A 16553-nucleotide genomic window follows, 5' to 3' on the forward strand; every position below is an offset into this window, starting at 1 on the left:
TGTCCTTGGTTTCTACTCATAGTATTCATGGCGAAGTTTCTCCTTCGTTAAATTGTTATATGGTTGGAATTGGAAAATGATACATGTAGTAATTGCTATAAATGTCTTGGGTAATGTGATACTTGGCAATTGTTGTGCTCATGTTTAAGCTCTTGCATCATATGCTTTGCACCCATTAATGAAGAAATACATAGAGCATGCTAAAATTTGGTTTGCATATTTGGTTTCTCTAAGGTCTAGATAATTTCTAGTATTGAGTTTGAACAACAAGGAAGACGGTGTAGAGTCTTATAATGTTTTCAATATGTCTTTTATGTGAGTTTTGCTGCACCGGTTCATCCTTGTGTTTGTTTCAAATAAGCCTTGCTAGCCTAAACCTTGTATCGAGGGGAATACTTCTCATGCATCCAAAATACTTGAGCCAACCACTATGCCATTTGTGTCCACCATACCTACCTATACTACATGGTATTTTCCCGCCATTCCAAAGTAAATTGCTTGAGTGCTACCTTTAAAATTCCATCATCACCTTTGCAATATATAGCTCATGGGACAAATAGCTTAAAAACTATTGTGGTATTGAATATGTAATTATGCACTTTATCTCTTATTAAGTTGCTTGTTGTGCGATAACCATGTTCATCGGGGAACGCCATCAACTCATTGTTGAATTTCATGTGAGTTGCTATGCATGTTCGTCTTGTCCGAAGTAAGGGCGATCTACACTGAGTTGAATGGTTTGAGCATGCATATTGTGAGAGAAGAACATTGGGCCGCTAACTAAAGCCATGATTCATGGTGGAAGTTTCAGTTTTGGACAAACATCCTCAAATCTCTAATGAGAAAAGAATTAATTGTTGTCAAATGCTTAAAGCATTAAAAGAGGAGTCCATTATCTGTTGTCTATGTTGTCCCGGTATGGATGTCTAAGTTGAGAATAATCAAAAGCGAGAAATCCAAATGCGAGCTTTCTCCTTAGACCTTTGTACAGGCGGCATAGAGGTACCCCTTTGTGAAACTTGGTTAAAGCATATGTATTGCGGTGATAATCCCAGGTAGTCCAAGCTAATTAGGACAAGGTGCGGGCACTATTGGTACACTATGCATGAGGCTTGCAACGTATAAGATATAATTTACATGATGCATATGCTTTATTACTACCGTTGACAAAATTGTTTCATGTTTTCAAAATCAAAGCTCTAGCACAAATATAGCAATCGATGCTTTTCCTCTATGATGACCATTCTTTTACTTTCAATGTTGAGTCAGTTCACCTATTTCTATCCACCTCAAGAAGCAAACACTTGTGTGAACTGTGCATTGATTCCTACATACTTGCTTATTGCACTTATTATATTACTCTATGTTGACAATATCCATGAGATATACATGTTACAAGTTGAAAGCAACCGCTGAAACTTAATCTTCTTTTGTGTTGCTTCAATACCTTTACTTTGAATTATTGCTTTATGAGTTAACTCTTATGCAAGACTTATTGATGCTTGTCTTGAAGTGCTATTCATGAAAAGTCTTTGCTTTATGATTCACTTGTTTACTCATGTCATACACATTGTTTTGATCGCTGCATTCACTACATATGCTTTACAAATAGTATGATCAAGATTATGATGGCATGTCACTCCGAAATTATCCGTGTTATCGTTTTACACCGCTCGGGACGAGCAGAACTAAGCTTGGGGATGCTGATACGTCTCCGACGTATCGATAATTTCTTATGTTCCATGCCACATTATTGATGTTATCTACATGTTTTATGCACACTTTATGTCATATTCGTGCATTTTACGGAACTAACCTATTAACAAGATGCCGAAGTGCCGATTCGTTGTTTTCTGCTGTTTTTGGTTTCAGAAATCCTAGTAAGGAAATATTCTCGGAATTGGACGAAATCAAAGCCCGGGGGCCTATTTTTCCACGAAGCTTCCGGAAGTCCGAAGACGAGACGAAGAGGGGGCACGGGGTGGCCAAACCCTAGGGCGGCGCGGCCCCACCCCTGGCCGCGCCGGCCTATGGTGTGGGCCCCCCGTGCCGCCTCTTGACTTGCCCTTCCGCCTACGTAAAGCCTCCGTGACGAAACCCCCGATGCACGAGAGCCACGATACGGAAAACCTTCCGGAGACGCCGTCGCCGCCGATCCCATCTCGGGGGATCCAGGAGATCGCCTCCGGCACCCTGCCGGAGAGGGGAATCATCCCCGGAGGACTCTACGCCGCCATGGTCGCCTCCGGTGTGATGTGTGAGTAGTCTACCCCTGGACTATGGGTCCATAGCAGTAGCTAGATGGTTGTCTTCTCCCCATTGTGCTATCATTGTCGGATCTTGTGAGCTGCCTAACATGATCAAGATCATCTATCTGTAATTCTATATGTTGCGTTTGTTGGGATCCGATGAATAGATAATACTTGTTATGTTGATTATCAAAGTTATGCTTATGTGTTGTTTATGATCTTGCATGCTCTCCGTTACTAGTAGATGCTCTGGCCAAGTAGATGCTTGTAACTCCAAGAGGAGTACTTATGCTCGATAGTGGGTTCATGCCTGCATTGACACTGGGACAGTGACGAGAAAGTTCTAAGGTTGTGTTGTGCTGTTGCCACTAGGGATAAAACATTGATGCTATGTCTAAGGATGTAGTTGTTGATTACATTACGCACCATACTTAATGCAATTGTCCGTTGCTTGCAACTTAATACTGGAGGGGTTCGGATGATAACCTGAAGGTGGACTTTTTAGGCATAGATGCAGTTGGATGGCGGTCTATGTACTTTGTCGTAATGCCCAATTAAATCTCACTATACTCATCATGATATGTATGTGCATTGTCATGCTCTCTTTATTTGTCAATTGCCCAACTGTAATTTGTTCACCCAACATGTCTGTTCGTCTTATGGGAGAGACACCTCTAGTGAGCTGTGGACCCCGGTCCAATTCTCTTTACTCGAAATACAATCTACTCGCAATACTTGTTTTCTTGTTTTCTCTGCAAACAATCATCTTCCACACAATACGGTTAATCCTTTGTTACAGCAAGCCGGTGAGATTGACAACCTCACTTGTTTCGTTGGGGCAAAGTACTTTGGTTGTGTTGTGCGGGTTCCACGTTGGCGCCGGAATCCCCGGTGTTGCGCCGCACTACATCTCGCCGCCATCAACCTTCAACGTGCTTCTTGACTCCTACTGGTCCGATTAAACCTTGGTTTCTTACTCGAGGAAACTTGCCGCTGTGCGCATCACACCTTCCTCTTGGGGTTCCCAACGGACGCGTGTCGAACGAAAAGACAATACGTCAACCACGCGCATCAGTATTCATGTGTTGACGTGTAATCAAGGACTCGGGCTGGCCCGGGTTTATTTCTCGTAAAACATTCTTGTGTTTCTCGATGTACGGAGCCACCAAGATGTAATTGTATAGAACTGTGTAGTGTGCTTGATTGAAAGAAATCTTGTCCCTGCACACCGTTGCTTTCCTTCCTAGTGTGCCTTTTCCGATCAGCCTCCCCTCATACCGAGATTCAGGAACACCAATCGGCTTAAGGTCAGGAAGAAAGTCAACGCAAAACTCAATGACCTCCTCAGTTCCGTAGCCCTTTGAGATACTTCCTTCCGGCCTAGCTCGGTTATGAACATATTTCTTTAAGACTCCCATGAACCTCTCGAAGGGGAACATATTGTGTAGAAATACAGGACCGAGAATTCTAATCTCTTCAACTAGGTGAACGAGGAGATGCGTCATAATATTGAAGAAGGATGGTGGGAACAACAACTCGAAGCTGACAAGACATTCGACCACATCTTCCTGTAATCCTGACAAAGTTTCTAGATCCATTACCTTCTGAGAAATTGCGTTGAGGAATGCACATATCTTCACAATGGCTAGTCGAACATTTTATGGTAGAAGTCCCCTCAATGCAACCGGAAGCAATTGTGTCATAAGCACGTGGCAGTCATGGGACTTCAGGTTCTGGAATTTTTTCTCCTTCATATTTACTATTCCCTTTATATTCGACGAGAAACCAGACGGAACCTTGATACTGAATAGGGCTTCAAAAAAGATCTCCTTCTCTTGTTTGGTAAGAGCGTAGCTGGCAGGCCCTACAAACTGCCCTGGATGATTGCCGTTTCGTCCTTTATGACTTTCCTGGTCCTCCCGTGCTTCGGTGTATCTTTTGTCTTTCCATACACGCCCGGAAAACCTAGAATATTCACACAAAGATTCTTGGTCAGGTGCATCACGTCGATTGCGGAGCGGACTTCCAGGACTTTCCAATATTCTAGCTCCCAAAAAATAGATTTCTTCTTCCACATGGGCGCGTGTCCGTCATCGTCTTTCGGAACAGGTCGACTGCCTGGACCCTTTCCAAAGATAACATTTAAATCCTTGACCATGTCAAATATATCAGCACCACTACGGGGGACAGGCTTCGGACGGCGGTCAGCCTCGCCATCGAAATGCTTGCCTTTTTTCCTTAAGGGATGCTTGCGCGGAAGGAAACGACGATTGAACGGGTACACAACTTTTCTCGCTTTTTCCCAAATATTTACTTTCGGTCTCATCTAAACGGTGTGTGCATGCATTGTATCGTTTGTTCGTACGTCACGAAATGTTACTCAGAGCAGGCCAATCATTGATGGTTACGAATAGCAACGCTCGTAGGTCAAATTCTTGCTCGGTGTGCTCATCCCACACACGTACACCTGGTTTGGCCCACAACTCCAAAATTTCATCGACTAATGGCCTTAGGTACACATCAATGTCGTTGCCCGGTTGCTTTGGGCCTTAGATAAGCACTGGCATCATAATGAACTTCCGCTTCATGCACAACCAAGGAGGAAGGTTGTAGATACATAGAGTCACGGGCCAGGTGCTGTGACTGCAGCTCTGCTCCCCAAAAGGATTTATGCCATCTGTACTTAGACCAAAGTATAAGTTCCTTGCCTCACCTGCAAAATCCGGGAACTCTCTCCCGATGTTTCTCCACTGCCGACCATTAGCGGGGTGCCTCAACATCGCGTCTTTCTTACGTTCTTCCATGTTCCATCGCAACAATTTGGCATGCTCTTTGTTTCTGAACAAACGTTTCAACTGTGGTATTATGGGAGCATACCACATCACCTTCGCAGGAACCCTCTTCCTAGGTGGCTCACCCTCAACATCACCAGGGTCATCTTTTCTGATCTTATACTGCAATGCACCGCATATCGGGCATTTATTCAAATTCTCGTACTTCTCACCGCGGTAGAGGCTACAGTCATTAATGCATGCATGTATCTTCTGCACATCTAATCCTAGAGGGTAGACAAGCTTCTTTGCTTCATATGTACTGACGGGCAATTCGTTATTTCTTGGAAACAGCTTCTTTAATATTAACATCAATTTTTCAAATCCCGAGTCAGTCACACCGACCTCTGCCTTCCATTTCAGCAATTCCAATTAGCTACCCAGCTTTCTATGTCCATCTTCACAAACTGGGTACAACAATTTGTGGTGGTCCTCTAACATCTTGTCGAACTGCAACCTCTCCTTATCCGTGGCACAGTCTCTTCTTGCATCAGAAATGGCCCGACGAAGATCATCATCAACGGGATCATCTGCTACCTGTTCTTCACCTCCTTCTTCTTCATTGTCCTCCATTGCGGTATCACCGCATTCAGAGAACATAGATCGGTACTGGTCATCGTTATCTTCTTCTTCATCGCCGTCTTCCATCATAACCCCTTCTTCTCCGTGCTTGGTCCAAACATTATAGCTGGACATGAATCCAAACCGAAGCAGGTGGCTCTTAATGTCTCTTGAGCAAGAGTAATCCTTCTCATTCTTACATTTCAGACATGGACAACACATAAAACCTTGCTTCGACTTATTGGCCTCGGCCACAAGCAGGAAAGAATTCACGCTCTCTCTGAAAGTGGGAGCACATCGGTTACCGTACATCCATGGATGACTCATCTACATCTTAAGTGTATCAGATGCAATCACCTTGCTAAAATTAGTATTGTACGGACTATGTATATACGAGAAAATAGTTGCTAACCTTTTAGGATCAAAAAGAAGAGAAATCTTATCAAATAAAATCAAGTGGCATCCCTCACAAGCATTCCATCAAACACCTCTTGTGCACATGAAGAAAAAATGAGCTAGCATACACCTCCACCTTTCACCACCAAGGAAAAAAATGTAGGGAGGTGGGGAGGGGGGGCTGGCTGCGTGTATATATAGGCATGGCCCTTTTGTCGCGGGCTGTATTACGACCCGGGACAAAAGGGGTGCTGGCAGGAGACGCCAGAGCTCAGACCCCTTTTGTCGCGGGTTGTGATACGGCCCGCGACAAAAGGGTGCGATAAAAGGCCCGGCTCGCTCCAAATGGTTTCGGGGCGACGTGGCCAGGCCATTTGTCGGGGTGCAGGCGCGCCCGCGACAAAAGGCTCCCACGAAAGCCCTGTTTTCCACTAGTGACACCTGTGTTCAATTTTTTATATAAATGTATTGGGAGACATTTGAGAGATGTACTCAATGTTCTATTTGAAAGACAATATGCAATTTAAATAAAAATAATAATATAATACAAGAACTGTAGCTTGGTTTTCTGCATAGAATTGTAGAGAAGCTGCTGCAATCAATGTGTTTGTTAGAAACACCAAATCACCTATTACCTGTAATTAATCATGTTGAAGCAACCGATGTAGCACGTTAAGCAAACCAGAAAATTTCAGGCTTTAGTGTCTTATCCCTAGAGACAATGAGAGCAGTCCTGGAGTATAGATATGGCAATACAGAGATTGGTTGTTGTATCTGACTGCCCATTGATGCTCATGCAAATGTGTAACATAGTTGTCTCAGCTAATGGTCACAAATTACCTGATTTTTTTTAAAAAAAATGGGGAGTATCACCCCGGCTTCTGCATTATGATGATGCACACGGCCTTTTATTGAAAATTCAAGTTAAGTATAGTTTTACAACTCAAGCATCGCCCAGAATTGATACAAAAATCAACCAGCGAAAGAAGCATGATGTCTACGCACACTCCTTTTCTTGTAGACAGTGTTGGGCCTCCAAGAGCAGAGGTTTGTAGAACAGCAGCAAGTTTTCCCTTAAGTGGATCACCCAAGGTTTATCGAACTCAGGGAGGAAGAGGTCAAAGATATCCCTCTCAAGCAACCCTGCAATCACGATACAAGAAGTCTCTTGTGTCTCCAACACACCTAATACACTTGTCAGATGTATAGGTGCACTAGTTCGGCGAAGAGATAGTGAAATACAGGTGGTATGAATGAATATGAGCAGTAGTAACGGCGCCAGAAAATAGCTTGCTGGCGTGCGATTGATGGTAGTAATATTGCGGGAAGTAAAGATGCGATAAAACAAGTAAATAAGCGATGATTGCGGTATTTGGAAACAAGGCCTAGGGATCATACTTTCACTAGTGGACACTCTCAACATTGCAATCATAACGGAATATAAATAAGCACTTCACTATGCTATTCTGAATTACTCTCTGGCAAGATAACGAACACTAATTCATCATGTAGGCAAACCTTAAAGATGTATTCCCAAGTACTAATAAACACCCCACGCTGTCACCGTGAGCATTCATAGGAGGTACTAACACACCACAGTTTCATAGAGACATCCAACTCAAATCATAACTCGGTGAATAAGTATTACGTGAAATATAGCCTAAGAGACCCACACGGTGCACACACTCGTCACCTTTACACACGTGGGACAAGGAGTCTCCGGAGATCACATAAGTAAAATCCACTTGAATAGCATAACGACATCTAGATTACAAAGCTCATCATATGGATCTCAATCATGTAAAGCAGCTCATGAGATCATTGTATTGAAGTACATAGGAGAGAGAGATGAACCACATAGCTACCGGTACAGCCCTTAGCCTCGATGGAGAACTACTCCGTCCTCATGGGAGACAGCAGCGTTGATGAAGATGGCGGTGGTGTCGATGGAGATGCTTTCCGGGGGCACTTCCCCGTCCCGGCGGCGTGCTGGAACAGAGACTCCTGTCCCCCAGATCTTGGCTTCGCGATGGCGGCGGCTCTGGAAGGTTTCTCGTACCGTGACTTTTCCGTATCGAGGTTTTAGGTCAGGGAGGCTTAAATAGGCGAAGAGGCGGAGTCGAAAGGGCCACGGAGCCGCCACACAATAGGGGGGCGCGGCCCCCCTTGGGCCGCGCCAGCCCCTTGTGTGGGCCCCCTGTGGCTCTCCTCTGGTGGCTCTCGGGTGTTCTGGAAGCTTCGTGGAATTCTAAGATGCTGGGCATTGATTTCGTCCGATTCGGAGAATATTTCCTTACTAGGATTTCTGAAACCAAAAACAGCAGAAAACAGCAACTGGCCCTTCGGCATCTCGTCAATAGGATAGTTCCGGAAAACGCATCAAAACGATGTAAAGTGTGTATAAAACATGTAAGTATCATCATAAAAGTAGCATGGAACATAAGAATTTATAGATACGTTTGAGACGTATCAAGCATCTCCAAGCTTAGTTCCTACTCGCCCTCGAGTAGGTAAACGATAACAAAGATAATTTCTGAAGTGACATGCTATCATAATCTTGATCACTGTTCAAAAAACTAGGCTGATTCAACGATTACTAGGCCGATTAATCGCTACTAGGGGCCTGGCCGTGTCGATTACCATTAATCTCTTGTGTTAATCCTTTAGCCCGATTAATCGTACTGAAAGTCCGATTACTAGGTATGTTCCCGATTAACTACTGCACTTGGTCAAAAAAGTTATAAAATTTTCAATGCATATAGCTAGTACATGCGCTACCCCTCCCCAATAAAGTAGGTTTTGCGAAGCTCCCGCTTGATTGCAGCCTCCAACAGCTCGAATTCCGTTGTCGCCAACTAGTTCCTTGCCCTCCAAGACCAGTTACTCTCAGTTGCCTAGATACCGGAGCTCAAGGGCGCCTTCGATAGGTTAGGTGGTTGAGGTATAAGAGGGGTCGTACCCTAGCTAGGTCTCGGAAACAGACCAAGCCATTGGTCGCATCTCTCGCATATCGTTTCTCTTTCCTGCACTGACTGTGGCCCGACTCCTGCCACGCATCGTCGTAATTAAGTGGTCATAAGATTCACAACGTGTACATATCAGTTTGTATTGGACTCGTAAGCCACTCTTTGGGACGAGATTCGGAGCTGGCTATAAATAAGATTAGTTCGGGCGTCCACCATTGTCAGCTTGGGTTTTTCTTGTTCTGTTTGAGACCGGATCAACATGAAGGGACGACGCCGCCGCTGCCGTGATGTAAGTCGTCGCTGCTCTGCGTTTTCTTCACCTTCCTGTACAGGCATCATGCAAGACTGATCCCCACCTTTCCGCGTCCTAACTGTAGTCACGGCGAGCAACAAGATACAACGGGGACGACAGACTAAGCCGGCTGCCCGACGACGCGCTGCTCAACATCCTCGAGCGGCTCGGCACGCTGGACGCCATCAGGACTTTGCATCCTCTCCAAGAAGATGCTCAAGCTGCCCACCATGCTCTCGCAGATCTTTATCGACTTCTATTCTGCTATGCGCGCCAACGATCAATGCATCACGACCATGCGAGACGTGGCCCGGATCAACGGCGCGGTGGCCGACGTGACGGACAGGATCCTGATCAGCACGAGATCACCACTGATCCCCATTCGCAACCTGAAGCTCAGGTTCGTCCTGAGGCGCTATGACTGCCTCTCCATCGGCAAATCTGTTGTCCGCGCCATGGCGGCGCGGAAGCTAGACGGGGCCGTTGAGTTCGAAGTGCTGACGGAGTGTGGTTTCCTCGGCGACTGTCCCGACTGCGTTGACGCCGATCTCCGCCACTTCGGAAAGCAGTTCAATACTTTCCTCGGCGACTGTCCCGACGCGTTCGCCTATCTGACGGGGCTGAATCTGCACAATCTGAGATTTGGCGAAGCTGACATCCCCAAGGTCCTTGGCGCTTGCGAGCGGCTGGAGTCTCTGCGTCTCCATAATTGTGACGCGGGGATCAGTTCGGTGAATGGAAAAAAATAGTGTGCTATTTCAGGGAGCGGTGTTTTGGAACATGGGTCCATATGCTCTCTATATTTTGAAATGCATCTTACATACATTTTAAATTTTAGAAAAAATTGAAACTAAAAGTTCGCACGTACATCTTCACGTGTTACATGCTCACAAAGTCGTTTCATAAAAAATCGACTTATCATGTGACGTGTGTAAAAAAGACAAAATTCAGTGCTAAAAATAATGCTTTTCACAAGATAAACTTTCTCTTTTTTATATAGACCACACAAAATATTGGTTTTTCGTGAAACTTGACGAACGCACGTATATTATGAAGATGTACATGTAGAATTTTTTGTCCAAATTTTTCGACATTTTGAAATATATATTTTTAGTAGAGGGAGCATACGCACCCGGGAGCCGAATTAAATTTCCGGCTATTTCAACGCTAATAGCACGCTATAGCGTTTCTAGACAAACCACGCTACGTCATTCCGGCGCTATAGTGTGCGCCTAAATGAAGTCCGAGATAGCAGGTTTTGTGTTATAGCGTATTTTTCGGCCGACGCTATTTTATTATAGCATGCTAATTTTTTCCTTGGTTCGGTGGTGAGAGTTGAGCACCCGAGACTCGTCGAGCTCGAGATCTTCTATGGGGAGTTTGAGACGTTGGAGCTCGTCTGTCTACCCAAGCTCCAGAGGATGAACTATACTAACTAGGTTTACGACGAAGATCGCTTGTATTTGGGTGACGTCCCACAACTTTCCAAGCTCAGCCTAACAAAGGCTTGCCTTTGGGACCAGACCATGTAGCTAAGCAAATCCCCTTCCTGGCGCTCGCCCGCGCGAGCGGTTACTCCGCGCGACGCGCGAATCAATTCCCTTTCCTTTTCTGTCGTTTTCTGTTACCCCGCGCATTAAATTACGTTAATTAATTATAGCAGTAAATTCCGCGTATTTAATTCGCGATTCGTTGTCGCGCATAAATTACGTTAGTTAATTACGACAGTAAATATTGCGCATTTAATTCGCTGGACCAATTCTATTTCCATTTTTGGAGCGTTTAATCCGCATGTTTAATTTCGTATACTAATTTCGCGCATTTAAATCACGAATTTAATTCCGCATGTTTAATCTCGTAAATTAAATGTTTGGAGCGAAATTAAACATGCGCATTTAATTCATGAATTTAATTCCGTCCGGTCAATTCCTTTTTTTTTTGGCAGTGTCCTGTTTTGTCGTTTTAGTTTCTATTTTTTGACTGACATCCTTATTTTCCAATTCTCTTTACTCAATTCCCTTTTATCAATTCCCTTTATTTTTTTCTATTTTTTCTTTCTACTTTTGTATATAAATTCATGTTATTTGGACTCATTTTTTCAATTCCCTTTTTCGGGCTAGTGGTTTTTATAGGGGAAAATAACGGGTGGGAAAACCACTTGCGACTCAAATTAACTACCACTTGCAACTTAAATAAATATCATTTTTAACTTAGTTAGCTTTTTGGGTCGATAACTTTTCACATTTTAGCATTGATAAATAACATGCATAAGGTTTGAAAACTTATGAGCTAAAAATATTGCTAAAATATTCAAAATGATATTTAACTTTGGGGTTTGTAACTTTTTCATTCTACCCGCTGATAAATAATGAGACGTGGGGTTGATAACTTTTGGGCTAAAAAAATCGACAAAATAGTTGAAATGAAATTAACTTTTTGGGTCGGTAACTTTTCTCATTTTACCGTTGATAAATAGAGAGAATATGGTTGATAACTTTTGAGCCAAAAAAATTCGCAAATTAATCTAAATGAAATTAAGTTTTCTAGTTGATAATTATTCACATTTAACGTTGATAAATAATGCGAAAAGGGGTTGATAAATTGTAAGATAAATAATCGCTAAAATATTCTAAGTGAAATTAGTTTTTTGGGACGATAACTTTTCACATTTACCATTGATAAATAATGGCAGAGGGTTTGATAAATTGTGAGCTAAAAAATAGGTAAAATATTCTAATTGAAATTAGGTTTTCATGTCGATAAATTTTCACATTTAGCGTTGATAAATAACGGGACGAGGGGTTGATAAATTGTAAGCTAAAAAAGTTGCTAGCATATTCTAAACTAAATTAGCTTGTTAGGTTGATAACTTTTCACATTTATCATTGATAAATAATGGGTAGAGCGGTTGATAAATTGTGAGTTAATTTTTTTTCTCCAAAAATATTCTAAATGAAAATAGCTTTTTGGATCGATAACTTTTCACATTTGCCGGTGATAAATAACCGGGAAGGGGGTTGATAAATTGTGAGCTAAAAAATCTCTATAATTTTCTAAATGAAATTAGCCTTTGGGTCGATAAGTTTTCATATTTATCGTTGATAAAGAACGGGACGAGGGGTTGATAAATTGTAAGCTAAAAAAGTTACTAACATATTCTAAATGAAATTAGCTTGTTAGATCGATAAGTTTGTTAGATCGATAAGTTTTCACATTTGCCATTGATAAATAATGGGTAGAGCGGTTGATAATTTGTGGGTTAATTATTTTCCATAATATTTTAAATAAAAATAGCTTTTTGGATCGATAATTTTTCATATTTGCCGTTGATAAATAACGGGAAGGGGGATTGATAAATAATGGGAAAGCTGGTTGATAAATAACGCAAAGTGGGACTCGCAGTAACTACTTCATTCGATTTTTTTCAGGTTTTTCTAATTTAGAACGCTGTTTACCTTTTTTGCTTTTTACCGGTGTTGTTTATACTACAAAAGCATGTTCGCCCGCATGTTGACACGAACAAACAGTAGCACAGTTGGTCGGCGCGCGGGGGCGGACCTGTTGGTCGCGGGTTCGAATCCCGGTTCCCTCGTTTATTTTTCGAGCGCGGTCTCTCAAAGACGGAAATGGAAAAGAACGGATCGATCGCGGTTTCCTTTTCGGGAATGTCGGAAATCCATCGCTCCGCGCAAAGAGAGCGGCCGAACCCTAGCTAGGGTCGCCCGTAGCTAAGCCGGCTGCTTGCCAATGCCCCCACCGTAACCGATCTGCATCTGGATTTTCAAAGTGAAAAGGTACTCATCCACGTCCTCTCTATATCACGATGCAGCCAACTGATCAGATTGATGTTATTAGTGTATCATTATTATTATTGGAAAAAAAGATTCTAAAAATAGGTTTTACTTGCATGTATGTACAATAGTGTAATCGAGACTTCATTGCCACCTCCCGAGGATGTAATTTATGTGCATCATACACTCGCTAATCCATCGTTTCATCGTTTGTCGCAGATATGGGTTCGACCAGAGAGCTCGAGACTGCTTGCTCCTGTACTTGACAAATTGCGCCATCTGAATATGGACTTCCTTCCTGAAGGATGTGACATCGCCTGGACAATGCTCTTTCTTGAAGCTGCACCATCCCTGGACGAGCTCTGTCTCACGGTGTGGCCTCATTGGTGTGGCGCAGAGAAACAACACACTGGCACCAAGAACATCTACTCACGATTTCAAGCACAAGAATTTAATCAAGCTAACTATCTATGGCTTCCAGTCAGACGACAACTTCACGGGATTCGTTAGGCGTGTCATGGAAGCTACGGCGAACGAACGTTCAAGAGATATCTCTATATGATAGGAAGGTGTGCAAGTTCTGCACTGAAGAATTTGAGGATTATGAGACCGAGGTATTTCCATCGACATATCCAAGGACGAGCCAGGAGAAGGATTCTTTGAGGGAGAAAATTACGAACGGGTTGATAATGGCTTCCCCCCATGTGATTCACTTCAGGTCCTAGAAGCCTTTGGAAATCACTCGAAATATCATTCATGGAATGGCAATGATCAATCTTTCATCGTTGGAATGAGTTACCAAACTCTAGAATAAAGTTGCTACTGCGTGTGCATTCTTTGATTTCCTTTGCATTGAAGCGTGTATTGTTGCCTAATGAACTTCCTCATATGAAATGCAGCCCCTAGATACTACCATTATTTGAATAAAACTCTATTTTGTTAGAATTAAACAGATCAGTAAACACTTTTGCTTTAAAATGAAAATGACTATATTAGGTTCAGGGAGGATTTCCATTTAGTTGATGAGAAAGTAAACCTAATGGTGATGACTAGCTGGTTGAAATGGAAATTAGCTTAATTCTCACTCAGATTATGTCACCTAATCTGTAACCGGGAAAACCTGAGTTGCAACTCACGTGTAACTAGAAGAAAATTATTTGCAACTATGTCCAGCCCATGTGTAACTAGGACAATCTGATCGAGCTGCAACTTGTAATTTCAAAAAATCTCAGTTACAACTCTCGAGCAACACATATGTAACCGAAAAAATCTTACTTGCAATGCCACACGATTCATGCTGCAAAGCTAACAATTTTGAAGTCGAATGAGCTCTAACTTAATTATGACTGGAACAAAAATTAGCAAAACCATAAATAAATTTGTGTTAAATTCATCCATTTTCACAAGTCAGGACGGCGGAGCGAGCGCCGCATGTACGAGGCTGGTACCTTTCCAAATCCATCGATTGAGAAAGACCTAGGCAAAAAAGTAGGAAAAATATTTAAAACTTTTTTTTTGAAATGGAAAAATATCTATAACTTTGATTGAAGCAAGCCTAGGCAATTTATATCGAGAACATGTTTGGAATCATATATCGGAATTGCTTCGCACACGACAAATTCTATCCGATCTATGTACGACTCCTCCTCTCAACGAAAGCACACCTAATTAGTTCATGCGCCCTTTGTCCAAAGTCCCACCCACTCAAGCCCAAAATCAAACCCCTTCCACGACTTCACATTTAACCAGCCTCAGTCATGCGCCCCAAAGATCTTTTCACCTGGCGCGGCCAATATGGTGTCCGGCGTTCCGAGGCCATCCCCGCTCCACAGGGGACGATGCGGCCACGCTGGACAAAGCGCGAAAACTCTTCGCGAGTGGCGGCCCCTTCCTTTACACGGAAGTTTAAACTCGTCACCTACTTCTGGTCAAGCGGCGGTAATGGCCTCGCGGCTTTCCCAGGCGGCGCAGTAAAGCATCTCGACGCGCATGGCTGCATGGCCATCCGCGCCGACGTTATTACGGCCAACGCTACCGCTGCCGATTCGCCTGCGACCGATGTATAAAGAGGTGTCCCCTCCTTCCTTCACGTCTCTTTCACATACCATTCGCGCGACTCTCTCGATCGAGCCCCCGTGGCGGAGGCGTGGGTGATGTACCACGCGCGGTACCCTGTCCCGCTGGACATGTGTTTGCCAAGCAGCGGCGAATGGAAAGATGGCGGACAACGGTATCGGCGTTCCGCCGGCGCCGGACACGGAGAGGTGGAGTACGCGATGCCGCCCCCAAATCGAAGAGCGGCAGCCGCAGCGGAATCGCATTCCGCAAACCGGAGCGGCAGCAACAGACACGCGCGGGTTCCCGCGTCAGGAGCCTCCTCGTCCCAAAACCGGAGGTGAATGAGGAGGCCGCAAAGGTCGCGAAGGTGGCAGAATAACTTCGTCGACATCGCCTCATCGCCAGCAACAAGGACCCCAAGGACTGCCCGGGGTACAACACGGCGTTCATGGCGCCGCTGAATGACACAAACGCCCCCACGGAAGCTCGCTAAGTACGGCAACAGCGGCGAGGGCTCGTCGTCCGGCAGTTCGAGCCGCCCACCGCGCCCGACCGTGTACGACAGCTCCGACGAGGAGGAGCTCATCCCCGCGCGGGAGCCCACGTTCTCCGCGGGAGATTACGTGGACGGCTCCGACGAGGAGGACGTCGTGGCCGCACAGGTGGCGGCGATCTCGGTGGCGGAGGAACGCGCTCGCTTCCGCCGGGAGGAGGCCAACGCCGTCCGCCAAGTGCGTGAGTACAAGGCAGCACGCCGGGGGAGCACGTCCGCCGCTTCAAGCTTGAGATAGTCGAACTTGACTTCGATGAGTGAAGCTCTTCACTGGCCTCCGCGTCGACACCGTCCTCCGCCTCGACGCTCCGCCACCACCGGCACCACCGCGCACAGAGGCCAATCGGGCCTCCTTTTGCTCCAAATTAGTTCGCGAGGTTAGGTCTACTATGTAATTTAGGTTTGCAGTAACGATTATGTAACTTTTGATGCTCAATCGGAGCATCAGATACCATCTATATATATGATTATCGACGAATTTTCCCGCGACATTTGAATTGCGTTTTTTCAGTTCGTGTTTACGGGTTCTGTTCTGCGCCAGCTGCAAAATCTTCCTCTCTAAGTTTTCGAAAGACTGAATTTAGGTTTTTCGGTTCCGAAGTTTTCGGTTACGCTCAAGGCAAAGTAAAAAAGAAAAAGAAAAATTTGGCAGGTGGGACCTACCAAAGTCTCAGCTTAGCCCAAACCTGAAGCGAGTTTGCCTTTCCTTGTCTCGCGCGAGAAGATTGGCAGCCACGTAGGATCGTACCAGCATCGGACAAAATTTGTCGTGTGTATAGCAGAACTCATCATATATCTGGGCGCAAACTCAAGGTGCTCATACTACTAGACTAGGGTAGGGAGAGCAATTCTAATT

At 44.3% G+C, this 16553-nt stretch overlaps 1 pseudogene; it reads left to right on the top strand.

Annotated features, from left to right (window-relative positions):
• Window positions 1-9262: 9262 nt before the first annotated feature.
• Window positions 9263-13811, top strand: LOC124697612 (annotated as a pseudogene).
• Window positions 13812-16553: the final 2742 nt, after the last annotated feature.

The sequence above is a fragment of the Lolium rigidum genome, chromosome 3, assembly GCF_022539505.1.
Source record: "Lolium rigidum isolate FL_2022 chromosome 3, APGP_CSIRO_Lrig_0.1, whole genome shotgun sequence".
In the NCBI taxonomy this organism is placed as follows: Eukaryota; Viridiplantae; Streptophyta; class Magnoliopsida; order Poales; family Poaceae; genus Lolium; species Lolium rigidum.